This window comes from Miniopterus natalensis, chromosome 7 (assembly GCF_054644295.1).
Source record: "Miniopterus natalensis isolate mMinNat1 chromosome 7, mMinNat1.hap1, whole genome shotgun sequence".
NCBI lineage: Eukaryota > Metazoa > Chordata > Mammalia > Chiroptera > Miniopteridae > Miniopterus > Miniopterus natalensis.
In genome coordinates this window covers 54,743,763-54,756,018 of record NC_142087.1, presented here as the reverse complement: position 1 = coordinate 54,756,018, position 12,256 = coordinate 54,743,763, and positions in this window count along the sequence as shown.

Genomic DNA, 12,256 nt, shown 5'->3' with positions numbered 1-12,256 from the left:
GCACAAGTGTTTCTATCCATTGTCCACGTCTAATTTGTAATCTCATCACAGGCATCTGTCAGGCTTTAAACTGTCTTGTATGCACTTCTAAGACTAGTCCAATATTCTACACATGATGATGTTTAACAGATACTTGTTGATTGGCGTTTCTAGGGGTGATATTAAAACAACTTAATCATAAGGTATGCTTACCCAATCAAAATAGATATTGGTCATACCTTGGCACACTAGGTCAATATCAGCCCTGGTTGTATCTTATAAAGGAAAAGAAAGCCTATATGTAAATTAGAGAACCAAAATATCCAGGTTGTGAAAATAAATTTAGATAAAGGTAAACTTTCAATGTATGGGGAATGAGATTAATTCCATACACATTTATTAAGTATCATTTTATATTATTAGTCTAGGAATAGGCTAGACTCTTCCTGTTCCTGTAATATGCATTTTTCTTTGTGTTTATAAATGAAGAAATGTAACATGAAAGAAAAATACTAAATCTAAGGCAAATCAGAGTTAATTTGACAGTTCTCTAAGTTTCTGGAGTTACCCAAGTAGTTTCCCTGTGGCCTCTGATCCTGGAAGACACTAGGAATATGCTAGTATTATGAAGGTTAAGGGTGCCAGTTAAGAAGATTTGTCCAATTTTTCAAAATTTCTGAGTTGGAAGTTCCTCATAATGGTGAACCAGGGAGACTGTGTTGGTTTTAGTTTCACGGTGTAATAAAAACTGGTATTCTAATCAATGAAATTCATTGTAGGAGATAGAATGGCAATGCAAATGCCAAAGAGTAAAAGCAGAACTTTTTACAGATGTAGAAACAAGAAAGAGACAAGTTTAAGACTGAGGAACCTGGGGAGACAGACCAGGCAAGTACCCAAGTCATGTCCCTGGAGCATCTCTCATTTCCATCTTTGTTTACATTTGGCTATGAAGTTCCTAGGCTCACCTATATTCAGGGAAGACAGGCACCTTCAGTTGACTTGAATTTCAAAACAATAAATTAATTCATTTCTAATTTTGTTATTTACTTCACTAAACATTCTTTGGTTCTTTCCCTGAGCCAGGCCTGGTGCTAGGCAATGGGGACTCTGTGAGAGCAGTTAGATAAGCTCTACCCTCAGGGTTTTCCTTACTTGAGGAACTGAGGGAAAACAGACATAAAATAAAGAATTAAGCAAGTAAACACTACTGTTTTAGATGATAATGAGAGCTAAGAAGAAAATAAATAAGGCAATGGTATGGAGAAAGAGGCTGGGCTCAGAGAACTACAGTGAAAGCTATCTAAAGAGGTAACTTTAGAGCAGAGCAGAAGGGAGCCATGAAAACACCTGGAGAGGGTTGTCCCAGGAAGAGACAACAGCAAATGTAAGAACCTCACATTGGGAATGAGCTGGTCATGTTGATGGAATTGAAACAAAATCAAGAGCAATATAGTGATTCAGAGGAGTGCTGCAAAAGATGAGGTCGCAGAGGTAGGCAGGGGACAGAGGAGGGCTTACAGAACATTCCAAGGGTAACAGGGAGCAGTTGTAATGTCTAAACTAAGGAGGAAGGTAATATGCCCTAAAATGATCATTAGTTGCTATATGAAGAAAAGAGATAGAGGACCATTAGTGCAAGCAGGGAGACGAGTTAGAAACCTATTTTGATGGGCTGGCTGCAGAAGACATTGGGAAGAACGTATTTAAGGGAGAGTAAAATCAACAGTGTGGTTAAGGACACATTAACTTTAAAATGCCTATTAGATATTCAAGAAGAAAGGATGAGTAAGTAGTGGGAGGTGTGAGTTGGAGCTCAGGGTAAAGGTTAGGGCAATAGTTTTGTGTGTGTGTTTTTCAATTTTATTTTTTCAATTACAGTGTACATTCAATATTATTTTGTATTAGTTTTGGGTGTATAGCATAATGGTGAGACAATAAGTGCCAATTGATAGAGAAGGGAATAAATAAGTTATGGTACATATATGCAATGGAATATTACTTGACCATAAAAAATAATAAAACCTTACCACTTGCAACAGCATGGATGGATCTAGAGGATATTATGCTATGTGAAATAAGTCAGTCAGAGAAAGATAAGTAACATATGATTTCACTTACATGTGAAATCTAAAAGACAAAATAAGTGAACAAATGAGTATTTTTATAATTAATATACATAAGCATATATATACACATGTATATGTAGTATATATAGTATATTATCTAGAACATTTAAAGTTGTGCTTTTTACATTGTGTTTTGTTACCATCTTTTCTTTTTCTCAAATAATATAACTTGCTCTGTTACTTTTCTTTTCTTTGGCCCTGATTTACTTGCCATGTTTCAACATCTTCAAAGTAGTTACTGAATATCTTTTGAGAATTGTTAAGTGATCCAATAAGATTCTATACTTCTATAGTCTCAAGTATAAAATAATGATAAATGGTTGCTATAATTTTGGCTGCTAGGTTTTTAAAAGTCCTTGAGATCCTTGAGAGGTTTGGGAAGGGGTCATATGAGGGACTGGAAAACTGAAAATTAAACTTCTATGGAAAGTCAAAGCAGTGATTCTCAACCCTGGCTGCATATTAAAATCTTTGGGAAACTCTTAAAAAATATGGATGCCTGGGTCCTATCCAAGACCCATGAAATCAGAATCTGGATGACTCTAATAATGTGTGACCAGGGATGACAACCATTTGAGAGGAACTGAATTATCGACTAGCCAATGGAGAAGTACCTAATAAGTTTCTATTCATGTAATAAACCATAGTAGATATTACTAGAGACAAATAATCTATAATTTTCCTCATAGAAAAACTCATATTCTAGTTGTTATCAAACTATTTTATTACAGGAGAAAGTAAGACTGATATCTAACTCTTATACTAGCACTTACACATAAGCCAAAGAAATCTCAACAAAATCACTGTGGAAATTTATATGCAATTTCCAAAAATGCTGTTCCTGTGCAAAACATTTAGAGAGCTTTACTCTAGAAAAACGTGTCACCTTTGCTATAATATCCTGCATCCTACTAAATCTTTATCCTTCGGATGGATTTATTTTTGAGAAAGACCCAAAAATCAAATGGTTTTTAAAGAGAAATTTGAAGAACTTGGCTAAGATTGTTTGGTTTGGTTTTGTGTTTTGAGGAGGGCGTGACTCTGATGTAATAGGGTAGCACTTCCTTCTGTAGATCATAACATGGTTCAGAGCCTGTTTTTATAGAGGTAATGGACATATATTGAGGATGGCAACATCTTTGGAATGAAGTACATGGCCTCTCAGTGTGACTGTTTTGAAGGACAACACTCATGTGAATACAAGACAAATATGAATCTTTAAAATAGTGATCATGCTGTATATTTCTATCTCACTCTGCTCAGTATTGAATATAGTCATGGGTTCAGAACATACTTCCAATTTTAGTGCTGCAATATTAAAGAAGAAAAGGTGATGCTATATAAGTCTCCCTACCTTCCATATTGATCACATGGGCAGACAGGGAACTTTGGAGGCTTCATGGGCTCTGTGGTCTGGCGTTTGACACACGCTTTCTATTGTTCCTCCTTCCACAACACCCACCATCAATGGACAAGCTAGATGTGGATCAGATACATCAGTGAGCCCTATCAGTTGGAGAAAGGAGCCTGGTCCTAGATGCAGTCTGGGATGACAAGCTTTCTTCATACTCTGAATGGGAAATGTGGATTCCTCGTGCTGAGCCCCCAGGGTTTGCAGGGTGTTTTAGGCTTAGACAACATGAAGAAGCTAAGATAAATGAGGTTTAAACTCCTTTTAGGGAGAGTCTGAAATGGCCCACCTTGAGCTCTTCTGTACCTTTTTAAAAGAAATGTATCTATCTCACACTATTAAGCAAGGATATGGGATGGTCCTTTGGAGAATTATCCAAAAGGTGATTACCTTGCAGCTCCTAATCATTTGGTGAATATATAGCACTTAAACATCAAAAGTACTTAAAGTTACAGCTTCTTATTGTAGAATTACAAATTCTTTCTTTCACTGAAAGGTCCAAATTCAAATCCTTTCTTCAGAAAGAGCCCTGAATCAACTAAAAGGCTATGATTTGGAAGAGTATAGTGTTGGCATTAAGACTCTGTCAAGGTGGAGTTTGCCTTGGCCTTAGCAAGTTTAATAAACTTGCATTTGCTTCATCAATAGGTTTTTCTGGTAGTCTTTTTGGGAAGTCAACAATCGATAGACAATTTGCTGAAAACAGATAAAATGAGTAACCTGGCTAAGAATCATCATCATCATCATCATCATCATGATGGATCATTCCTAGTCAATTCCCTCATGGTAGCTGGACATTGAACCAGGTGACTCCTGAGCAGCCCCTTCTAGCTCTGAGAATCTGTGAATGATTCTTTTCTAGTCTGCCCAAGCAATGTCATGGCTTGATCTATCTTATTTCCTTGGATATTGGTGCATGGATGCCTCTTTGGTTATTTATTTTTAAAAATCAGTCAGAGACAGTTTTGATCAGTGATTTGTTTGTTTTCTACTTTCTCCTAAATTTTTTTGTCCCTTAAAATTTCTTAGAAAATACTACTTTGTGTCAAAGTTAGCTGTTAACTAGATGTTATTAGTGATGACAATGCAGCTTTTAGCTTACTCTATGCTTTACCTTTATGATTATAGAGTTTTCTATCTCCCCAAATGTGTCTAGGAAAGTGCATATGCCCACAGGTGTAGGCATAATGAAAAAAAAGAGACATAGAAGTGCAGTGATTGAGTGTGTGTGTGCCTGTGAGTACATGAAAATGTGTACTCCAAAATCCCTAATGAATTAGATATTTTTATGATCTCTATTTTATAAAAAAGGACACTGGAGTCCAGAGAGGTTAGGTAACTTCCTTAAGGTCACAGAGCTAATAGGTACCAGAGACAAGATTCAAAAAAGTTTAATAGTTTCTTGGAATGTTTTTAAAATGTAGATTATTATATTTATTATTATTACTGCTGTATTTGTGGCAATTAACATTTTTAGACATTTAGGAAGCACTTACACACTGTAATTTGTTGGTGTAAGTTAAATTGATACAAAATATACCATTTATGGGGAAAAGAGTAAAGGGTCTTTATAGTGAGTTTGAAAGCTCAGTGAGATAGGTTTGAACCTGCAATTGAAGAAACCCAGGGGCTCCAACTGTTAAGAAGTAAGGAATATGGAAGGAGAAAAAACCATCTCATAACAGATAAATTGTGAACTAAAGAGTCTTAAAATCCTAAATTTGGAAGGGATTTTTGGAATAATTAAAATGATCTAAATGGGTAAGATAAAGAGACACATCAGGTTAGTAAGTATTATATGAGGAGGCCCCAATGGCATTACTGGTAGCTACAAGTCTGGATGTAGGCATAAAGTGTCTGATAGAGCATGAAAGGATCTATGCATTTATTATTTTAGCCCTAGAAACTTAAGAGTTCTGTAAATCTTTGTTCAACAGATCTAGGGAACGCATCATTTGGCCATGGTCCCTGGGACAAGAACCCAGTTATCCTGGCTGCTCATTCAATGCTCTTTCCACCTCACAGTTCTTTTGCTTCACCTCAGTAAATCCACCCTGAGAGGCGCTCCTGATCCTATCTGACTTTGGCACCGTAGCAACCGCCTGCTCTGACACGGTTTCCTTCCCAAGCGCGGCACAGAGAGGAGCGTGACCGCACACCTCCCCAGCGAGCAGAGGAAGACAGATGCCTCCTGAAGAGGCCTCCGTGAGTCCTTCCAGCCATTGGACCCGGGCACCTGCAATGTGTGTGCATGTGCAAGTGGAGTCTCACTTTCCGTTTGCAGACTCAGAGCTCAATTCTAATAATAGACTGTGGTGAGACCTTTCCCCAGAGGCTATGATTCTCCCATGTGGAGCATTTAAAACCAGTCCTCTGCTCTGCTTTGCTTCAAGAAAAAGCTCTTGGGAAAATCCTGCTTAGAGGGACACTCAAGAACAGCAAGTAGCAATGACTTCTTCATCTCAGAACAGAAAGTATCTCAGTCCAAGCTAAACAAAGGTGTGTGAAAGGCAAGAAATGGTTCAGGCAAAGCTCTGGTTAGCAGAACCATGGGCCTTCCACATACAGGAATTTAAATCATGCTGGTTTTGGATAGACACACAACATTACAACTCCTAATATTTGTTCACTATTTTGAGAAGGGAGTGGGCTGGTAATAGTTGATCAGGACATAGGTTTTTTGAATTTTCTTATTTAAAACCGCAGAAATAAAACAGGTTTTGGGGAGCAGTATGATATGGTGGCAAAGCACTAGACTAAAAGTGATTGTTTTATTTAGCTTTGTTACTTTGTATGTCAGTTATTTCTCTGGCCACCTGGTATCCTGTTGGTCAGATAGGGATCATAACCAATCATTATTTTTACCATTGATTTTGCACATTCTCTGGGATTTCTTAGCAGTATCTCATTTAAAAACAATAGGACTGATATTATTATCCACGTTCTATAAATGAGAAGATTAAACCTTAGGCTAAATGACTTGCTTAATCTCATGAAAGTAGCTCAGTGCAGCAATTAGAGCCCAGGCCTTCTAATTCCTGCTCCAGTGTACCCTTAAATACACCAATTGTCATGATTCAAACAGAGCCCCACCACTGAACAGTTGCCTTATACCACAGCTGGGGTCCTACTTCACCTGCTGCCAAGACCATTGAGTGAGCGAGTGGGCATGAAGTTGTCCAATGAAGGGATTAATGGTACCCATGTCGAAATCAGCTTTAAAAGCCTGATTAGAAGTCACTCTCCCTTGTACTGAGGAGATAGAGAAAAGAGAAGTTGTTAAAACTTCAAGTTTTGCAGTCAAGCTACATGTGTTTGAGTACTGGGTCTGACATTTAGTAGCTGTGTGACCTTGACCAAGTCATTTAGCCTTTATAATTCTTTGCTCCTAAAGTGGGGTTAATAATAACACCTACCTCCTGAGGTAGTCATATTTTTTAATGGCAGTGCACATAATGGGCTTAACATATAATAAATGCTCAATGACCATTTTTCCTCCCCTCTCTTTCCCTCACCCTTTTCCTCTCCACCCTCCCCAGGAAACTGGAACACTATCAGAGGTGGTGCTGCCCCATTACCACAACACAGAATATCAGCATGACGTAAGTTAGATTAAAAAGTGGGCACTTACAATATTTTCAAAGCATTGGTTGGTATTCCAGGATTAAAATCATCCTAATGCCTATGAGTTGCTGAGCTCTGCAATAAGGCATGATTCTGAAAATGGACTCATCAAGTCTAATATGATATGCAGAGTCAAGATCAGTCTGGATCTTACAATTTCTGCTGTATACCCACAGAAGGTATCTATTTCAGTTATCCTTGTCAAAAAAATATAATACATTAGAATTTATGTATATATATATATATGCACACAAAAATACATATATGTATATATACACACATAAATACATATATATGTATACACACATACATATATCATGTGTAGTAGTTCCATAGGTACTGATTGATTGTCCCAAATCTCAACCAGATAAGTGGACATGTATTTCTTAAATATAGGACTTAATGTTTGGAGATGTAAGGTCCACAGTGAGATTCAGGTTTCTTTTCATTTTGACATCCTGCCACTTCCACTTGAAAATCTCTGGGTGAAACCCTTAGTTCTGGGAACCCAGCTTGGGGAACAGGCTCACAGGGGACTTAACTGTACATCCCATCAAAGAGGACTTTGTTGGTTACTAACCCCTTCAAGTAGTCTATAAGAAATAGAGTCTACTTGAGTCCTACCCTTCTCTCGGCCCCTTGCCCTTGATTAGGGCACAGGTAATCCCAAAGATATCCAACCTCTTCCTTTCCACATGAGAAAATGATCGCCTAGTTTGAGTGTACCACTAATTAATTCCACAAACCACTTGAAACTTGACTACATCAGTATTAAAACACTAAGAAGCCCATACTACATCAACCTCGAATTCTAGGCATCATGGACAAGAACCTTTCGCAAATAAAACTTGAAGGGTCTTTTGCTCCAAAATTATTGTTTTACAAATGAAAAAAATGAGAAACAGAGAGATAAAATAAATTTGTCCACAACCAGAGTTTCAGTGATTGGCTCTCATTGTTTCTAAAACTTCATTTCTGTATGCATTTTCCCACAAGGAAGAAAACAAGTAGTCATTTTCCTTTCATTGAGAGAGAGAGAGAGAGAGAGAGAGAGAGAAGACAGAAGCAAAGCAACAGAATTTATCTTTATGAAAGCAAATTCTGTAGATGTTTTGCCAAAAAGGACACATAGTGAAAATGGATTAGTTCATTTGAGTGGTTTGTGGAAAATATATATTTCCCGAAGCAGGTGGTGCTATCAAAGTGAATAGGCAGAAAAATGTCGTGTATGAAAAATATTTTTTTCAAAATGCTATTTTTCAAGTCGAAAGGGAAATGACACAAAATCCTACCACTGATTCTGACAGCATATTCTAATGGGTTCTGGCTATATTTTAGAGAAACACACACCCACATACAAACAGAAACAAACATTTTCAAAAAGGATATGTATAGAAAACCCTGGAGGTTTTACATTTGTTAGATGGAAGAAAAAAAATGAAAGACAAACGGCCTGCCAGATAATGAGATGAGTGAGCAAGCAAGTCATTGGAAACTCACAAAATGCACTTTTTTGAAACATTTCTAGTACTGTTGATATAAGCAGAGGGCCATGGATGGAATTAAAAGACAAAACAAACACACAAAAACCATTGTCCCCTGAACATTTTAGCAAAATTCCAAAATTCAGCACTTTGCAAAAGGAGCTCTATGGATTAATGTGTAAATTAATTTGTTTATAGTATATTTCTATTTCACTATCTATTTTTCTAGCTTTTTTTCTTCTTTTTAACTGGTAAAATTTAGTTCAATAGGCATTTACTGAGCTCTGGTTGTAGAATATGATTTGGACCACAGTGGACATTACAGGGCATTTGAGAACATTAGAAATGGTAGGAAATTGTGCTAGTTCATTAAAATGGACCTATTCCATTAAGTACCAAACTATAGGGTGATCTGTTAGTGTTGGCCTTGCCATCCTGAGAGACCATCCAACTCATCATCCTTACTGGGATACTTCTAAAAATCTTTTTTATAGAAATATAATCTACAAACAAAATACTGAGTGTAATAATTTGACATCCTCATGCCTCTTTCTCCTCTGTCTGTTCACGGACTTACCGATCTGTCTGTTGAAAGGACCAACCTCCCTTTTCTGCCATCTGGCCTGGGTGGTCCATGTAACAACCAGTCGTAGCAGTTCCGCTGCCCCGCTTCCATCTGGAGAGCTGCTGTTAAAAGCAGGCACAGGGCACGAGCACCCGGGGAGTAACGGCCAGCTTTCATGCCAAGGCGCCCTGCTCTAAAGCTCTGTTTTCGTCTCTTTCTCCCACGGCCTTTATGCAGGTGGCTGCTCTGCACTTCTAAGCAACACTGAGAACTAACTCAGATCTCAGCTCTTGAGTGAAGCGCCTCCAAATCCGGCACTCCTCCAACACGGATCTCCAATGCTTTTAGCTTTTAGCATCTAATTTAGTACCTAATTAAATGTCTACATTTTCCGGTCACTGTTGCTTTATAAGCAATTACATAATGCATTCCTTAGCAAATAATAAGTACTCAGTGTTTGAAATCTGTACTTGAACTTGCCTCCAGGGTCACACTCCAAGCTTGCTGGCACAGAAGGGTTAGGTGGTCTTCCTGATAGGCTTCTGCAGTGTCTTCCTCAATCGTCATATGACTGAGGCATTCATATCTATATAGGATCTCCAAGTAGAATACGCACGCAGAAACGTCACAAATAAGTTCCCTTACGTCACAGTCACACACGGAGGCACCACCTTGTCAGTTATGTATCTTAAACCTATGTTGAATGCTTCCTCATGGTCATCCTGAATACCCTGCCCTGGGACTCCTGGACTCCTCAGTGCATCAGTGCTATTTTGCACCAATAAAAAAAGTTACTTCAGCTAGGCACTCCTGCACTCCAGTCTTTCTTCTCACCAGGTTGCGCCAGAGATATCTTGTTAAAATAATGAAATTGATCCATGGCCCTGCTTGAAGCTTCCAATGGCTCTTCCTGGAGGCCAATTCCACAGTGTGGAATTCAAGGCCTTTCATGACACCTTGCCCACAATAGGCATTTACATACTCAGATGCTTACCGGATCCTGATCAGAAAAGAGACCTCACTAAACTTGCTGGTCAACATCTTGGGGAGGCAAAATTTCAGACTAAATGGCGTTCTCTCCCAGTTTTTACTTAGCAAGCAGAAGCAGGCTCAGTTTACGGCAATAAAGGCATTAATTAAGCAGAGTATGGGAAAATGTCAATGAGAATTGACAGCTGTGACTTCTCACTTAAAATATTAAGTAAAACTTGCCTACATTCCTCTCTCCCCCACCCTCTCCTCCTTCTTGCTCCTTCAGTGTTTGATTAAATGCACTAGAATGAAAATATCAATTTACTCTCGTTAGAGGGCAAGACATTGTGAATTAATGAAGTCAGATCTGTGGGCAGTTTGATTCAATTCTATTACTTTCAACTACTTATGATAACTAGACCTTAATCTTTCCTACATGGAGATCATTAGTATCATTTGTGCATATGATATTGATCAGCTAAATGTCATTTGTAACTAGCAAATATATATATATATATATGTATATATACACACACACACATAAAACATACATATGTATATACATATATAAACATATACGTGTGTTGTGTTTTTGGTAAATCTATATTCATAATTATTGCTAAAATAATTTTTAACTATATATATATATGTTTGTGACTATATTGGGTTTTCAGAACTTATTAACTGTTAATGTTTCTTAAAATACTTTGTTCCTTTATGCTTTTAAAGATACCTTCTAAAACTGTCACATTTCTCAATCTCTCCTTAAAGAAAAGGGGCTTAAAAAAAATCGAATTTCAGGTCTACCTCTTCTCAATTGGGTGGGACCTGAATGAAAAGATTTTACTATAAGGTGTATCAAGTTAAAATAATGATGATATTATTGCAAGATACCTAAAATGTGAGTAAAATTGCTTTCTGAGCTTGAAGATAAGAGTTTGGAAGCTGTATATTCCTGGATGAAAATCTTGACAGCAACAATGATATGAGCTTCATTACCTGGCATCTTGCTTACAACAGTGAAGCTTTAGGTTTTGAATGGTATTTATTGAAAGCTAACCGGATTGTGACATTTAATTGAATATATCAATTTTCAGGACACCAGAATTGTTGTGTTTGTTTAGAAGATTGCTCTAGAGAGTTTACCCCCACCCAACACTAGAAATATGTAATAATTTTTTTTGTCTGAAAAAAAGCTTCAGGTAAAGCAATAATTTGCTTCTGCAATCATATCAGTTTCTCTGGCAAAATGCAACCCCAGATCTCACATGACAGTTTACAAATTAAAACCTGTAGAAATAATTAAAAAAGGAGATACGTGCAGGAGTGCTACGTGAAAATGTAAAGCTTTAGCAGCCAACTCAGCTGAGTGATAACTAGACGTGAGGTACAAACTAATTGTACTTAACTATTCCTCATAGAGAAAACTGCATGCATGGCGGTTCTGCAATGGGAAGGAGAAACAGTGTATGCAATATTTTGCTCTCTTAAAGGTTCGTATAATAAAACCAGGAAATATCAGGAAAGTTATGACAGAGGGTGGGAGGGAATGCTAACGTATTGGTATTAAATAAATTATTATAGATCTTTTATATCTTTCAAATACTTTTAACTGCTCTTGCTTCTCTTTTTTCTACCTGATAGTTTATTCAACAAAGGTTTTAGAGCAACAAAGGTTTTTAGAGAACCTACCCTGTTTGAGTCACTGCACCATAATTGGTCAAATGCTCTTTAAACTGGACTTTTAATTCCCTGTATCATACTCTGTGTCTTTTTCCTTTTTCCTTGTATCCACACTACAGCATCTAGCATATACCTGGGCACATGTTATACATTCAATAATTATGCTAACATAAATTAAAGAGAGGTAGAATTGTTCTAATCCTAAAGATTTTCTAAGACACCTTCAATTAGCAGCCTTTTATTTTATCTTATTATTATTATTATTTTAGCAGCTCTTTCCTGCAAATCCAGATACAACTCTTAGGTATCCCAGTGAGGATTTTCACCCCAGGGGCCTGGACCCAAACTGGAATAACTGTCAGCAGCAGCATTAATTGCCCCCCTTCTTGGCAGCTGGGGTGTGAAAATT